Genomic DNA, 13,800 nt, shown 5'->3' on the forward strand with positions numbered 1-13,800 from the left:
TCTTCCTTCCCCGGGGTCCCAGCGCCTTTCCCCATCGCCTTTCCCCGAGCCCCTGAGGCGGCGCGCGCGCCCCCGAGCCGGGCGAACCGCGACCCACGGGGCTCCCCGGCCGCGGGCAGCAGGGGCCGAGCCGCGACCCCGCCGCTGATTGGCTGAGATTTGCCGCAGTTCCGCCCCTCCGCCTTCCCGCCGCCCGCGCGCGCGGCGCCCCGCCCACGGCCCCTCAGGCCCCTCACGGCCCCTCACGGTCCCCACGGTCCCGTTTGTGCCCCAAAACAGCTTCTGCTCCCCCCCGAAATGCCCCGTTTCCACCCCAAACAGCTTCTGCTCCTCCCCAGCCTTCAGGAGAGGCTTTTCCCCTTCGGTTATGTGATGGAAAACAACGTGGTTCAGAGTCCCAAGCGGAGAAAAAAGCTGAAAATACAAATCGTGATTCCGAAGGTGGCTATCAACTTCTTGTGAGAAAGGGTAGATTAAACAAGCTTTGGTACAAACGCACCGGGTGAAAATAGGAAGAAATTCCTCATAAAATTCTTCAGGTTGCCTAGTTAAGCCCAGTAGCAAGAGAACTCCAAAGTGTGTTTTCAGGCAGCTCCTGCTGATGTTCCCCAAATTTCTCCTGCTTTTCCCAGGCATTGTGGCATGTGCAGGTTCCAAGGCAAATCTCAACTACATCCCACACCCCATTGCCCATTTCCAGGTTAATTCAACTCAGCCACAGGGATTTGGGGTTATTTTTGTGACTCGGGTGCTTGGGTCAGGGGAGTGAAGGCCTGGGGCTCCCACAGGTCAGACTTTCAATAAAGGGAGAGTTTTTTTGGTATGAAATGTGACCAAGAACTACTAGAACTATTTGTTGCCATTCCCGCACATTCCATAGTGACCAGTTAGCCTTTTCGCCCCTGTATTCTCCCTCAAATTAAATCAATTGTAAAAACTTACTGGTGCCGAGGATGTAAACCCCAAGGGTCTCTCGATGCCTATCCCACAGGCAGCTCACTTTCAATATTCCTCATTTATATTTTTATGTGAGAATGGGGAAGCCGACGTTCTCGTGGAATCCCATGAATTCAGGAATTTGGCCTTGGAGAAAACTGTAAAATCCTTGGAGCTGCATGATGGAGTAATGAGAAATTTTAGAATGAAAACAGCACCATTTTCCAGATATGATGTTGATTTTGGCAGCAGAGCTGCTGTATACTAAAAATACACCGGTTTCACTGGCCATACCCATTGCAAAGGTCTGAACCAAAGAACGAGATCTGAATTTATGAGATAAAAATGATGCTTGAATTATTTTTGTCCATTTCTGAGTCTCTCGGTTGTGCCGGGGGTCGCGCTGTCACGTTGGATGTGCACACTCGTGTTCTCCATTTGCTCATCGATCGACTGGCACAAATGGAGATCAGGAATGCAGCTCCCCCGGGGTTCCAAAACCCGGGGATAGGACAGAAGGAGTCAGGGACAGCAGCTGCTTGAAGCAGGACATGGAAAATGTCCCTCCGCAGAGCCTGGGGCAGGGAAATTCCTGCCGCCACTGCTGTTGCGAGGTTTCTCACTGGAGTTAGAGTTTGGTCTCCCAGGGAACACTCTTCTGGTTTTAAACTTTAAAATTACAGTTCATAGTATGCTTCATAGAATGCTTGGTTTCTGCTTTGAGTGTCATTCAAAAAACAATAATAAATGAGCCCCAAAAATAGCCAAGGGAAAGTCTTTTCTATTGCTTCTAATTTAATTGCACAAATGAGGGAGAATAAAAAAATAAACGTTTGGCCACAACAGAAAGCCAGCAGAAAGCCACAGGACACATTAAAACTGGGAACTCCTGGCACTGAGAAAAGGATTCTGTTCTAGGAAAAAATGACCCCAGAGTGTGGATTCGTGTTGGAAAAGGAGCTGGTGTCTCCTGTGTGAATGAAACATGTTTGAGGGGCATCTCTTAGACTAGTGTTAATTGAAATAAAATAATCTAGTGGTGACTGAGCAGCCAGCCAGAGCTCCTCAGCGTTGCTTGGGGGAAGCACTGAGATCTCCTGGCCATCTGTGAGGGGCTTGGTCACATCCTCGTCCCTGGGAATGCTGAGGACGTGCAGGAATCGTGTTTAATTAGGAATGTGGAAGGGAGGGAGCTCCTGGCTAATGGCGTATTGAAACTGCAGCAAATGACTTTGTGAACTCATTTCAGAATCACATCTGTGCCTCAGCTTCATCACCATGATGAGTCATAATTATTCTGCCTTAAAGTGTGCTGTGGTGTGTTTTGAGTGAAGCTCCCATGTCACAGCAAAACCCAGTTGGAATGAATTGGGTAATTTGTGTTCCTGGAAACCAAGAGCGTCTTCAGTCTGCTCTTTCATCGGCGTCACTGCTGGAGGATCCACACCAAAAGCTGTAGGATCAGCCTTGGGAATCCACGTCTTGCCGTGTTTTGTCATAAGTGTGTTTAGGAATGTAATTGAGCGCTGATTTTAAATGCCAAATACTGGCTGTGCTCACGCCTCCCGTGCACACCCACCCGTACTCCTGCTACAGTCAGGCAGGTCCAAAAGCCTCTGCTGTAAATTCTGTGTTTGGGGTGTGCTTTGAAGCACAGACTTGTGGAGGTGAGAATGTTTTCTCTGCTGATCTGCTGAGGGGTGTTTCCATTGGGAGGGGGAAGGTTGCTTGTTGATGAAATTTCTTACATTAACATAGTACACAAATTAATGAGGTTTTTCCTGAGAGAGCCCTTTATTTCCTACAGTCATCCAGAGTTTCTCCTCGTTCACATCCCTGCACAGACCACATCGTTCCTCTGCAAGCAGCAAGAGGAGCAGGAGGAGGAGGAGTGTTAACCTCTCTCTGCTCTGAGATTCTGGACTCTGGAGGCTCCAATTGCTGCAGAATTTATACACAAATGTTAAGCATTCTCACTAAAAAGAAAAGTCCCAGATCAACACTGAAAACCAAAAAGTATTCCCTAGAACACAGTGAGAAATCCCAGAGAAGACAGGAATAATCAAATATCCGCAGAGACAAACTGGTTAAATTTGGGAATTCTCATGTTCACCTCAATGCGGACTTTAGTAAACTTCCCAAATCTCTCTCCAACACACCTGGATTTCTTTCTAATGGTGTGGAAAATGTGCTTCCACTGGGAATGAAGCAGGTCTGGACCAGGCTGGGGTGGGTTTGCTGTCCTTGGATGGATTTTCCTGAGTGCTCTGAACCCCCCCTTTGATTCCTGCTGTGCCACGAGCGGAGCGGGGAAAGGAGACAGCTCAGGAATTGCGGTTCCATGGAAAGCTCCCGGTGCTGTTCCGGGGAGCGCATTCCCGATGGTTCGGAGAGCCCCGGACCGGAGAACGAGCACTAGAGGGCACAGCGCGACCAGCGACAGCTCCTGGCGAGGGGAGCAGAGCCCGGCTGGGTCTGAGCCGCCTCCTCCGTGACAGTCCGAGCGACTCCTTAAAATGGCACCTGGGGAGGGGTCCGGGCTCTTTAGCATCAGTAACTCAGGGACCAAAATGCGGCAGAGGATCAGAGAATATCCCCAGTGGTTGGAATTGACTGAACTTGTGCTGTTCTTTGCGCTGGGTACCATGGAAGTTTGGTGGTGACAAACTTCCCTGATCCATTTCTGATCTCTCTTGCTGCCTCCCAAGAAGCCAAGATTTCCCCAGGATATCTTCTTTACTATTACTTGATATCTAGAAACCTGGAAGGAAAAACTCCAGAAAGAGTAACCCTTCCTTTTCCTTCTGGTTTCATTTCCCTACATCTCCACTAAGTAATTTCACCATTATAAGCTACACCACTTTGACTAAAATTTTGGTCCGAACCCAAAGTGTGGCTTATATATGGACAAAGAAGGAAAAGCTGCTGTTTTAGTTTGGAGGACAGGGCATGCAAAGAGCCGCTATGCCCATGGACCCAGAACTTACACCTGGAAGAGTGAATAGTAAAGCATCCAAATTACTGAAATCGGGACAAGGAAAGGTAAATACCAGTACTTACAAAATTTGAAGAACAAATAGGAAAAAATAATCTCCCTTACATAAATTATCAAGAAGAGTCAATGAAGGGATGGCATAGCAGTGATAAATCTGAAGAAAATTAAAAAGGGAACACAAATTAATTTGGTTATATAGAAGGGGAAGGATTGTCATATATGTTGTTATAATTCGTGTTTATATATAAGAAAGTTGTATAAAATAAATAAAGAGAACTTTTCAGCCACTGCCACCCACACCCGAAGCCATAGACAAAGGCCTTGATTAGCACCTCAATAAACCTGGCTCAACGATCCTGGAACAACCAGATGGGAACGATCATCGATAAAGAGCTTATCAAATACCCCAAATCAGAGCCGATCACTTTGCTAACCCCTTCTCTTCTGCTTGGTAGGGCAACGCCTGCAGCGTTCCTTCAGACACTGTGTCCTGCGAGAGCAGTTCAGCTCCTGAGCTGGGCAGGGAACAGCACAGAGCCTTTAGGAAATACATCCAAAAAAGAGACACTCTGCTTTTCTTGTAGTTATCCTTCCTGTTTTCACCTGGGCTGGAAGGAGGGGCATGGCCTGCATTTATCACATCAAAGTGATGTTCCTAAATTTCTCCAGAAGTCCTGATTAATATTATTACTCATTTCCTGGCAGAAAACACGCTCATTTTGCCTTTCCCACGTTGTTTTCTGGTGCTGCCCTGCTTTGGGGGTTGGGGGACTTTGTTCCCCCCTACTCTTTCTCGCTGTAGCATTTTCTTCCCATTATCATGGTAAAGGAAGATCCTCGGGCCGCACCCAGCTCGTGATGGGCCATGGGCAAGGATAATGGGCCATGGGCAAGGGGAATGGCCCAGGGACAAAGGGAATGGCCCAGGGACAAAGGTGATGGCCCAGGGACAAAGGAGGTGGCCGGGTGGAGCTCGCTCTGTGTCCCCCGTGTCCGTGGGGGTCGGGGGGAAGGCAATGATCCAGGATTTTGGGAGAACAAGCGTAGATCCAGCCAAGTTTCAGCCGTGCCACATCACCTCGTCTCTTCTTAAGTCAGGCCTACCCTGCTAGGACAGAGCGCAGCTGATGTGACCTGAGGCTCCGCGCATTTTTGGGAGATGAGAGCAGAGAAATCATCAGGGTTTGGCTTGTGTGCTACTGAGAGAATGCACCGATGCCTGGTTTTCTTTATTGTAGCTGACTGAGATAACAGCCCAGCGATGGCAGGAGTTTCCCAGACAGTGGAACAGCTCTTCTCACCTGATCTGGATTCCAATACCTCGATCTCTGACAGATAAGTGCAGGGGTTCAACCCACAGTGGGGATGGGAATGAGTCTCTGGGTCTGGAATTGTCGGGGGGGGGATTTTGGGAGTGCCGGGGATTGGTCGGGATCTCTGTGCGGTGATTGCTAGGCAGGCGGGGTCTCTGTGAGTCCCCTCTGAGACCCCTCCTCAGATTCCCCATTGTCTCTCCCCAGCACCTGTGGGACGCTGCACTCGGTGGATCAGGTGAGTGGGGGGTCCCGGGGGGGTCAATGGGGGGTTTTCAGACCCCTCTGACCCCCCCCTTGCTCTCTCCCCAGTACCTGAACATCAAACTGATGGACATCAGCGTCATGGACCCCAAAAATACCCGCACATGGTGCGGGATGGGGGGCTCGGGGGGGTTTTGGGGGGTCTCAGAGGGTTTCAGTGAGTTTTGGGGGCTGTTCGGGGGGCTCAGGGGGTTTTTAGGGGTTCTCAGTGGGATTTCGGGGGGGGATTTTGGGCGTCTCAGTGTGTTTTTGTGAGTCCCACCTGGTTTTTTAGGGGTCTCGCTGTTTTTTTGGGGGGCCGTTCAGGGGTCCCACTGCGATTTTGGGGATCCCAGCGGGTTTTGTGGGTCTCGGGCTGCTCGGAGGTCTCATTGAGATTTTGGGGGCCCTTTGGGGGTCTCAGGGGGGTTTTTGGAGGGCCTCACCGAATTTTGGGGGCCCCTTAGGGGGTCTCAGTGTGTTTTTGTGGGTCCCACCTGGTTTTTTAGGGGTCTCGCTGGGTTTTTTGGGGGGCCGTTCAGGGGTCCCACTGCGATTTTGGGGATCCCAGCGGGTTTTGTGGGTCTCGGGCTGCTCGGGGGTCTCGATGTGTTTTTGGGTATCCCAGCGGAGTTTTAGGGGTCTCAGCAGATTTTTGGGGGGTCTCACCTGGATTTTTGGGATCTCACTGGGTTTTTTGGGGGCCGCTTGGGGTCTCAATGAGTATTTGTGGCCTTTCTGGGGTCTCAGAAGTTTTTGGGCTCTCACCGAATTTCGGAGCCTGCTCGGAGGTCTCATTGAGTTTTTGGGGGCCCTTTGGGGATCTCAGGGGGATTTTGGTTGGAATTTGGGGGTCTCAGTGTGTTTTTGTGGGTCCCACCTGGTTTTTAGGGGTCTCACTGGGTTTTTTGGGGACTGTTCGGGGTCCCACTGCGATTTTGGGGATCCCAGCGGGTTTTGTGGGTCTCGGGCTGCTCGGAGGTCTCATTGAGTTTTTGGGGGCCCTTTGGGGGTCTCAGGGGGGTTTTTGGAGGGCCTCACCGAATTTTGGGGGCCCCTTGGGGGGTCTCAGTGTGTTTTTGTGGGTCCCACCTGGTTTTTTAGGGGTCTCGCTGTTTTTTGGGGACTGTTCGGGGGTCCCACTGCGATTTTGGGGATCCCAGCGAGTTTTGTGGGTCTCGGGCTGCTCGGGGGTCTCGATGTGTTTTTGGGTATCCCAGCGGAGTTTTAGGGGTCTCAGCAGATTTTTGGGGGGTCTCACCTGGATTTTTGGGGTCTCACTGGGTTTTTTGGGGGCCGCTTGGGGTCTCAGTGAATTTTTGGGGCCTTTCTGGGGTCTCAGAAGTTTTTGGGCTCTCACCGAATTTCGGAGCCTGCTCGGAGGTCTCATTGGGTTTTTGGGGGCCCTTTGGGGGTCTCAGGGGGGTTTTGGGGGGGGATTTGGGGGTCTCAGCGTGTTTTTGTGGGTCCCACTTGGTTTTTTAGGGGTCTCATTGGGTTTTTTGGGGGCCGTTCAGGGGTCCCACTGCGATTTTGGGGATCCCAGCGGGTTTTGTGGGTCTCATTGAGTTTTTGGGGGCTGCTTGGGGGTCTCAGTGTGTTTTTGGGTATCCTAGTGGATTTTTAAGGGTCTCAGCAGATTTTTGGGGGGGGTCTCTCCCGGATTTTTGGGGTCTCACTGGGTGTTTTGGGGCCTCACTGAATTTTGGGGCCCCTTCAGGGGTCTCATTGAGTTTTTGGGGTCTCATTGAGTTTTTTGGGGCCCCCTTGGGGGGGTCTCCCCCGGCCCAGCTGTTGGTCAAGAACCGCTTCATCCGCGGCTCCGTGGATCCCGACGTGCAGCTCCCGGCTGACCCCTCCCCAAATTCCGGGAGCCCCCTCCCCAAATTGGGATTTCCCTCCCCCCCGAAGTCCCTCCCCACCCTGAGGGCCCGCTGGGCGCCGGGGCTGCAGCCCTGGGCGATGGTCTGGGGGGTCAGGACCCCCAGAAACCCCCCTGGAACTGCTGCAGACACCGAGGAAACCCCCCCCAAAAAAAAAAAAACCAAAAAACCAAAAAAGACTCCCTTACAAAGCCGCCCCAAATTCCCCCAAACTCCCCAGGGCTCTGAACCCCAAAATTTCTTGGGGGTCTGGACCACCCAGAGCTCCCTCAAAGCCCCCCCTAAAACCCTCCAAATTCCCCAAGATTTCCCCACAAAGCCCCCCAAATTCCCCCAATATCCCCCCAAATTTCCCCCAAACCCCCCCAGAGCTTTGAAGCCCAAAATTTCTTGGGGGTCTGAACCACCCAGAGCCCCCCCCAAACCGCCCCCAAATTTCTCCAAAGCCCCCTGAATTTCCCCCAAGATCCCCCCAAACCCTCTGCAGGTCTGAACCCCCAAATTCCCTCCAAACCCCACCCAGAGCCCCCCAAACCCCCCAGGGGTCTCACCCTGAAGGCGTCAGCCCCTCCCAGGTTGGTCCAGGGCGAGATTCCCACAAAAAATTCCCGGCCTGGGGAGGGCAGGGGGCGGTTGGGACCCCCTGGAGGGTCAGGGGGGGTTCCTGGGGGTCCCAGAATCGCCGGTGAACAGAACATCCGCTGGTCCAGCGCCGCCTTCTCGTCCGACACCGACAGCGCCCGGAGCTGGAGCTGCTCCAGCACCTCCCGGAGTCCCCCGAGCTCAGGGGGGGCAGGGGGTGACAGGGGGGGACATGGGGGGGGTCACGGAGGGGGACGACCCCCCAGAACACACACAGACACCTGAACACACAGAGATCCTCCAGAGCCCCCCGACCTGGGGGGAAATGGGGGGGTCACGGAGGAAGAATACCGGGTTAGAGCCCCCCCAAACCCACAGAGTCCCCCCTGGATCCACAGAGACGCCCCCCAGAGCCCCCCGAGCTGGGGTGGGGGACAGGGGGGTCACGGGGGTGGGGACACCGGGCACGACCCCCCCCACAGAATCCACAGAGACCCCCGGACTCACAGAGCCCCCTGAGCTGGGGATGGGGACAGGGGGTCATGGGGGGGGGGACACCGGGCACGACCCCCCCAGTGCACCCCAACCAAAAAAAAGGATCCAAAAAAAGGGGGAGGGGGAGCGGGCGGGGCTCAGGGGATGTCAGAACGCCCCCCCCAGCACTCGGGACCCCCAAAATAACGCCCCCCAAATTCCAAGCCCCCTCCCCATCCTCGGGGTCCCAAAGCAGCTCAAGGACGTCCCCCCCCCACCAATATTCCAACTCCACCCGGTGTTTCCCCGGTGGTCCCATCCCCCCGAACCCCCTCCCCTCGCCCCTCTGGTGATCCCCCCCACCATCCCCGATAATCCCACCGTCCAAACGCCCCCCAAGCCCCCTCCCCATTTCGCCCGGTGCCTCCTCGCCGCGGGGGGGGTCCCGTCAATGTCAGCAGTGCCGTCCCCCGCTGATCCCACCCCCAAAGCCCCCTCCCGATTCCCCCCCGGGGGGCGCAGCGCCCGCACCAGGGCGTGCGTGAAGTGCCCGAGGGGCTCGGACATGGCCGGGACCCCTCCCCAAAAACGGGGACTTCTCCCAAAAAACGGGACCTTCCAAAAACGGGACCCCTCCCCACACGGGACCCCCCTCGGCCGGGCGGGCAGTTTTGGGGTAAAACGCGGCGGTTTTGGGGAGGGTCTCACTGGGAGAGGAGAAGGAGGGGGGGAATAAAGAAGAAAGGGCGGAGCCTTCGACCTCGGCACCGTGGGGGCACGACGGGGGAGCGGAGCAGCGCCGGTGATTACCGTGGGCTCATTAGCGATAATTACTGGCGTGCGGTGGCCCCTTGGAAACGTCCATCGTGCACAAAACTGCACAAAATTTGAGTGGGGGCGCCGCCAGACCCCCGAAAATTCACCCCCGCCCCGAAATCCACGGCCCCGCCTACCCATAATGCATTGCGGCGGCCCCCTACCCATAATGCATTGCGGCCCCGCCTACCCATAATGCATTGCGGCGGCCGCCTACCCATAATGCACTGCGGCGGCCGCCTACCCATAATGCATTGCGGCCCCGCCTACCCATAATGCATTGCGGCGGCCCCCTACCCATAATGCATTGCGGCCCCGCCTACCCATAATGCATTGCGGCGGCCCCCTACCCATAATGCATTGCGGCCCCGCCTACCCATAATGCATTGCGGCGGGCCCCTACCCATAATGCATTGCGGCCCCCGCCTACCCATAATGCATTGCGGTCCCGCCTACCCATAATGCATTGCGGCGGGCCCCTACCCATAATGCATTGCGGCGGCCCCGCCTACCCATAATGCATTGCGGCGGCCCCGCCTACCCATAATGCATTGCGGCGGGCCCCTACCCATAATGCATTGCGGCGGCCGCCTACCCATAATGCATTGCGGCGGGCCCGCCTACCCATAATGCATTGCGGCGGGCCCCTACCCATAATGCATTGCGGCGGCCCCCTACCCATAATGCATTGCGGCGGCCCCCTACCCATAATGCATTGCGGCGGCCCCGCCTACCCATAATGCATTGCGGCGGCCCCGCCTACCCATAATGCATTGCGGCGGCCCCGCCTACCCATAATGCATTGCGGCGGGCCCCTACCCATAATTCATTGCTGCCGCCGCGGCCCCCCCCCCCGCCCCCCCCCCCCCCCCCCCCCCCCCGCCCATGATGCATTGCGGCCCCGCCCAATCCCATAATGCATTGTGGCCTCGCCCAATCCCATTATGCTTTATGTGTAAAATATTTAATTAATCTATTTAATATTAATTAATATTTTTATTATTTAATAATATTTAATAATATTTTTATAATTAATTAATAATTGTTTTGTGTGTATGTGTGTAATATATTTAATTAATTAATTTAATATTAATTAATAAATATTATTTAATAATGTTTTATAATTAATTAATAATTTATTGATATTAATAATTAATAATTTTGAAAATCAAGGGCTTTTTTGGCAAAATTATGGGAATTAGGAATAACAGTTCTTTTCTAGGGAAATTAAAATAGAAATACAGCACTACAAAGAACAAACCCCAAACCCTGACACAGTCAGAGTACAGCCTGACACCCATCAGGCAGGGTGTTGGCAGCAGTCCCATTCCATGGTGGCTGCATCCTCCTGCAGTGACAGATGTGGCTCAGCTGGAGCAGTGCTCCTGTACAAGGTGCAGTTTCCCTCCGGAGCTCCAGTGGTGATGTGGAGAAATCCGGTTTTCCTCTGGAGTCCAGTGGAGAAAGGGGCTCCCTTAGTGTCCCAAAACCTCTGTTTTTATCTTGGTAAGAAATGTTGGGCTCTTCCCCCTGGCTGGAGCAACTCCCAATGGGATGCAGTAATTTTATCAGTGCCACAGTGGGACTCAATGGCCATGAGCAGAAAATGACTGGCTGGAGGAAGGATGGGTTGTGAAAAGATAAAGAACAATGCCCTGCCTGGTTTCAATGGATGCCCATTAGCAGAATATCTGCCGTTGAGATAAGGATCACTGCCCCCACCCTCAACAGATGGTAACAGAACAGATCCCTTTTATCACACTCTGTATTGTAACGTGCAGCTTATACTCAGTGCGGCTTAAAATGGTGAAATTACTGTAATTTTATAAGTGATAAAGAACATTTCCACAAAGCATACACTGCAAGCATGAAGCCCTCAGGATCCTCTGCCCAAACTAACTCCTTCCTTCCCTCTCTGTGTTTCAGTGAGCGCTCCAGCAGCCTCATTGTTTGGATAATTCAGGGTGCCAGATGGCTGTAAATATGTTCACCATCCTCCTTACCCTGCTCCCTCCTCCCTGGCACCCTCACTGCTCTGCTCAGTACTGAGCACCTGATCTGTTCCCATTTGGAGTCTCCCTTCTCTCCTCTGGAGCTAAATTGGCACTGCTGCTTTGTATTTTCCCTTTAAATGAAGTGGGAAAATCTTAGGGAATGTTTTGTGCCAGGGAATATTGAATACTTCCTTCACTGTCACTTGCACCATCAGCTAATTGAAAATGTGCCTCGTGCCCTGTGGCATCAGTTTCCTTCCCGCAGGGATCCTGTCCCTGACATGGGAAGGTGCAGCTCACCTGCCAGGAATCATGAGGGAGGAGCAGCCTCTTCCTATTTTGAGCACAGCGATCTCATGCTTACCCTTGGCATGGGGAAAGGGCACGCAGAACAGGGTGATTCATCCCAGACCGTGCCCCAAGGACCTGGCAGAGGCAGCGTTTTAACAAAACCGGCCCAATTCTTCCTGCCTCACAGGCTCTGGATTCATTGTCGTACTCTGATCCTGTTATTCCATAACTCAGGGCCCAAATCTCGGGGCCTGAGCCCCTGAGATAACTTTTCTGTGTAATGAAACATTCCTAAACTGCTGAGCAGCAAAAAATGACAGAAAACTGTTTTTCAATGGCACTGTGAAAAGGGAAGTTGGTTTTAAAACATCTGAAAATACAGGCAGTGACGTTTTGAGAACTGAGAATAAACTGAGGTCACGAGCTGCCCGAGGAACGCTGCAGCAGCACAAACTCAGGTCACGGGAGGGGTGAGCTGTGCCCGTGAAGAAACAAGAATTCAGCCAGATTTGTGTGTGGTTTTGCTCTCGCTGATGAGCTGGGTGGGTGAACTCTTCCCTGGAAGGCAGGAGGGAGCAGATGGCAGCAGGCAAATACCTGACTTCAGCAAGGAGAGAGAAACTGATATTCCAAAGGATCTATTTGACATACAGAGGCCAAATGTTATTTTTATGAGCCAGACCTCTCATTTAGTGAACTTTACCAGCGTGTGTCCTGCCAGCAGGCCTAACCCGAGTGACCCTGTGCCCTATAAAGGACAAGAGAGCCACCAGCCTGGAGCAGGCATTCCAAGAAGGCTTTTCCAGGAACCGTCAGGGATCTGAATGCCAGCTCACGATTTCTGGGAAGCACGACTCCCAGCTCGCTCTGCAGAAAGGTAGACAGCTCTCAGATTATATATAGCAGCAAGTGGGCTGGGAGGAGAAACATTGGGCTGCACAGAGAGGAGGCTGCTCTGGAGAAATGCAGGGAGTGTCTCACGGTGCAGCACAAACCTCAGTGGCACCTGGCAAGTGGAGCTGGGCCAGTGCTGGCCTGGCAGCTGGCAATGATGGAGTGAGGAGAGCTCTGGGCAGTGACAGGGTGCACGCAGATTGATCCCTTGCTCTCAGCTCTTCATCCTGTTCCACCCTCTGCCATGGGCAGGGGCACCTTTCACCAGCCCAGGCTCTCCAAGCCCCATCCAGCCTGGCCCCACCAGGGATGGGGCAGCCACAGCTTCTGTGCCAGGGCCTCACCACCCTCCCAGGGAGGAATTCCTTCCCAAAATCCCGTCTAAACCTCCTCTCTTCCAGTTTAAAGCCTGTAATGACTCAGCCCATTTGTTGAGAGTCCTTTAAATAATGATGTCCACATCTCCACTGGCTCATTCCAGTCCATGCCAGCCCTTTTCCTGCTGCCCAGTATGAGCCTGTGAGCCACAGATTCCTCCAGCTCTGAATGGTTCCCTCTGTCCTCCTGTCCTACATGTATGCGCTCTTTATTTGACCACAGGCCCCATTTCATCAGCCCCATGGCAGGGTTTGGAAGGAAAAATCTCCATTTCAGTGCTGAACTCCCAAGCACTGATATCAGGAGGGGGCTGAGCTCTGCCCTTTGATCTCTGGCTGGTCTGGCCTCTCCCAAACATTCCCAAGTGTTTAAAAGATTTTAAAATCCTCTCTTACCTTTTGATTTGTGTGAAAACAGAGCAACAATTTTTTAAACACATTACAAATTAAGGAAGTGGAAGAGTCACTGTAGTTTTCAGGCCTTCAGGAAATTTTGTAGAGTCAAACAAATCAGCAGTGTCTGACAGCAGAGATTTGACATTCCTGGGCCAGGCTCAAGAAACACTTCCAAAGGTACAGCTGCACCTTTCACCTTTTCCATGGTGTCACTTTACCAGGTGTCATGTCAAACATCCCCTCTGGCACTCAGGGATCTCTCAGCCTGATGAGGAACTCTCTGACAGCTCAAATTGAATTTAGGGAAAAGAATTGCAAGGCACCATTCTGTGTATCTCACCAATGAATTCCTTCCTAAAGAGAGGGAACACACACAAATCTCTACATGTGCATATTCCAGGGATACATTTACACACAGGTTTATCTGGCATACAAAACCACTGAATTTTTCCCTTTTCTCTCTTGTTTTTAGGGAAGTGGGTCTGTTCTTGCTGAGTTTTAATTTGAAAACCCAGTTGGAACTTGTTAAGTCAATAATTATTCTTGTGAATGTGGGTCAAACTATTTTATGTCTCTTCCTCTCTAGGGACTTGGAAGAAGATTTAA

Source organism: Catharus ustulatus, chromosome 30 (genome assembly GCF_009819885.2).
Source record: "Catharus ustulatus isolate bCatUst1 chromosome 30, bCatUst1.pri.v2, whole genome shotgun sequence".
NCBI classification, from domain to species: Eukaryota; Metazoa; Chordata; class Aves; order Passeriformes; family Turdidae; genus Catharus; species Catharus ustulatus.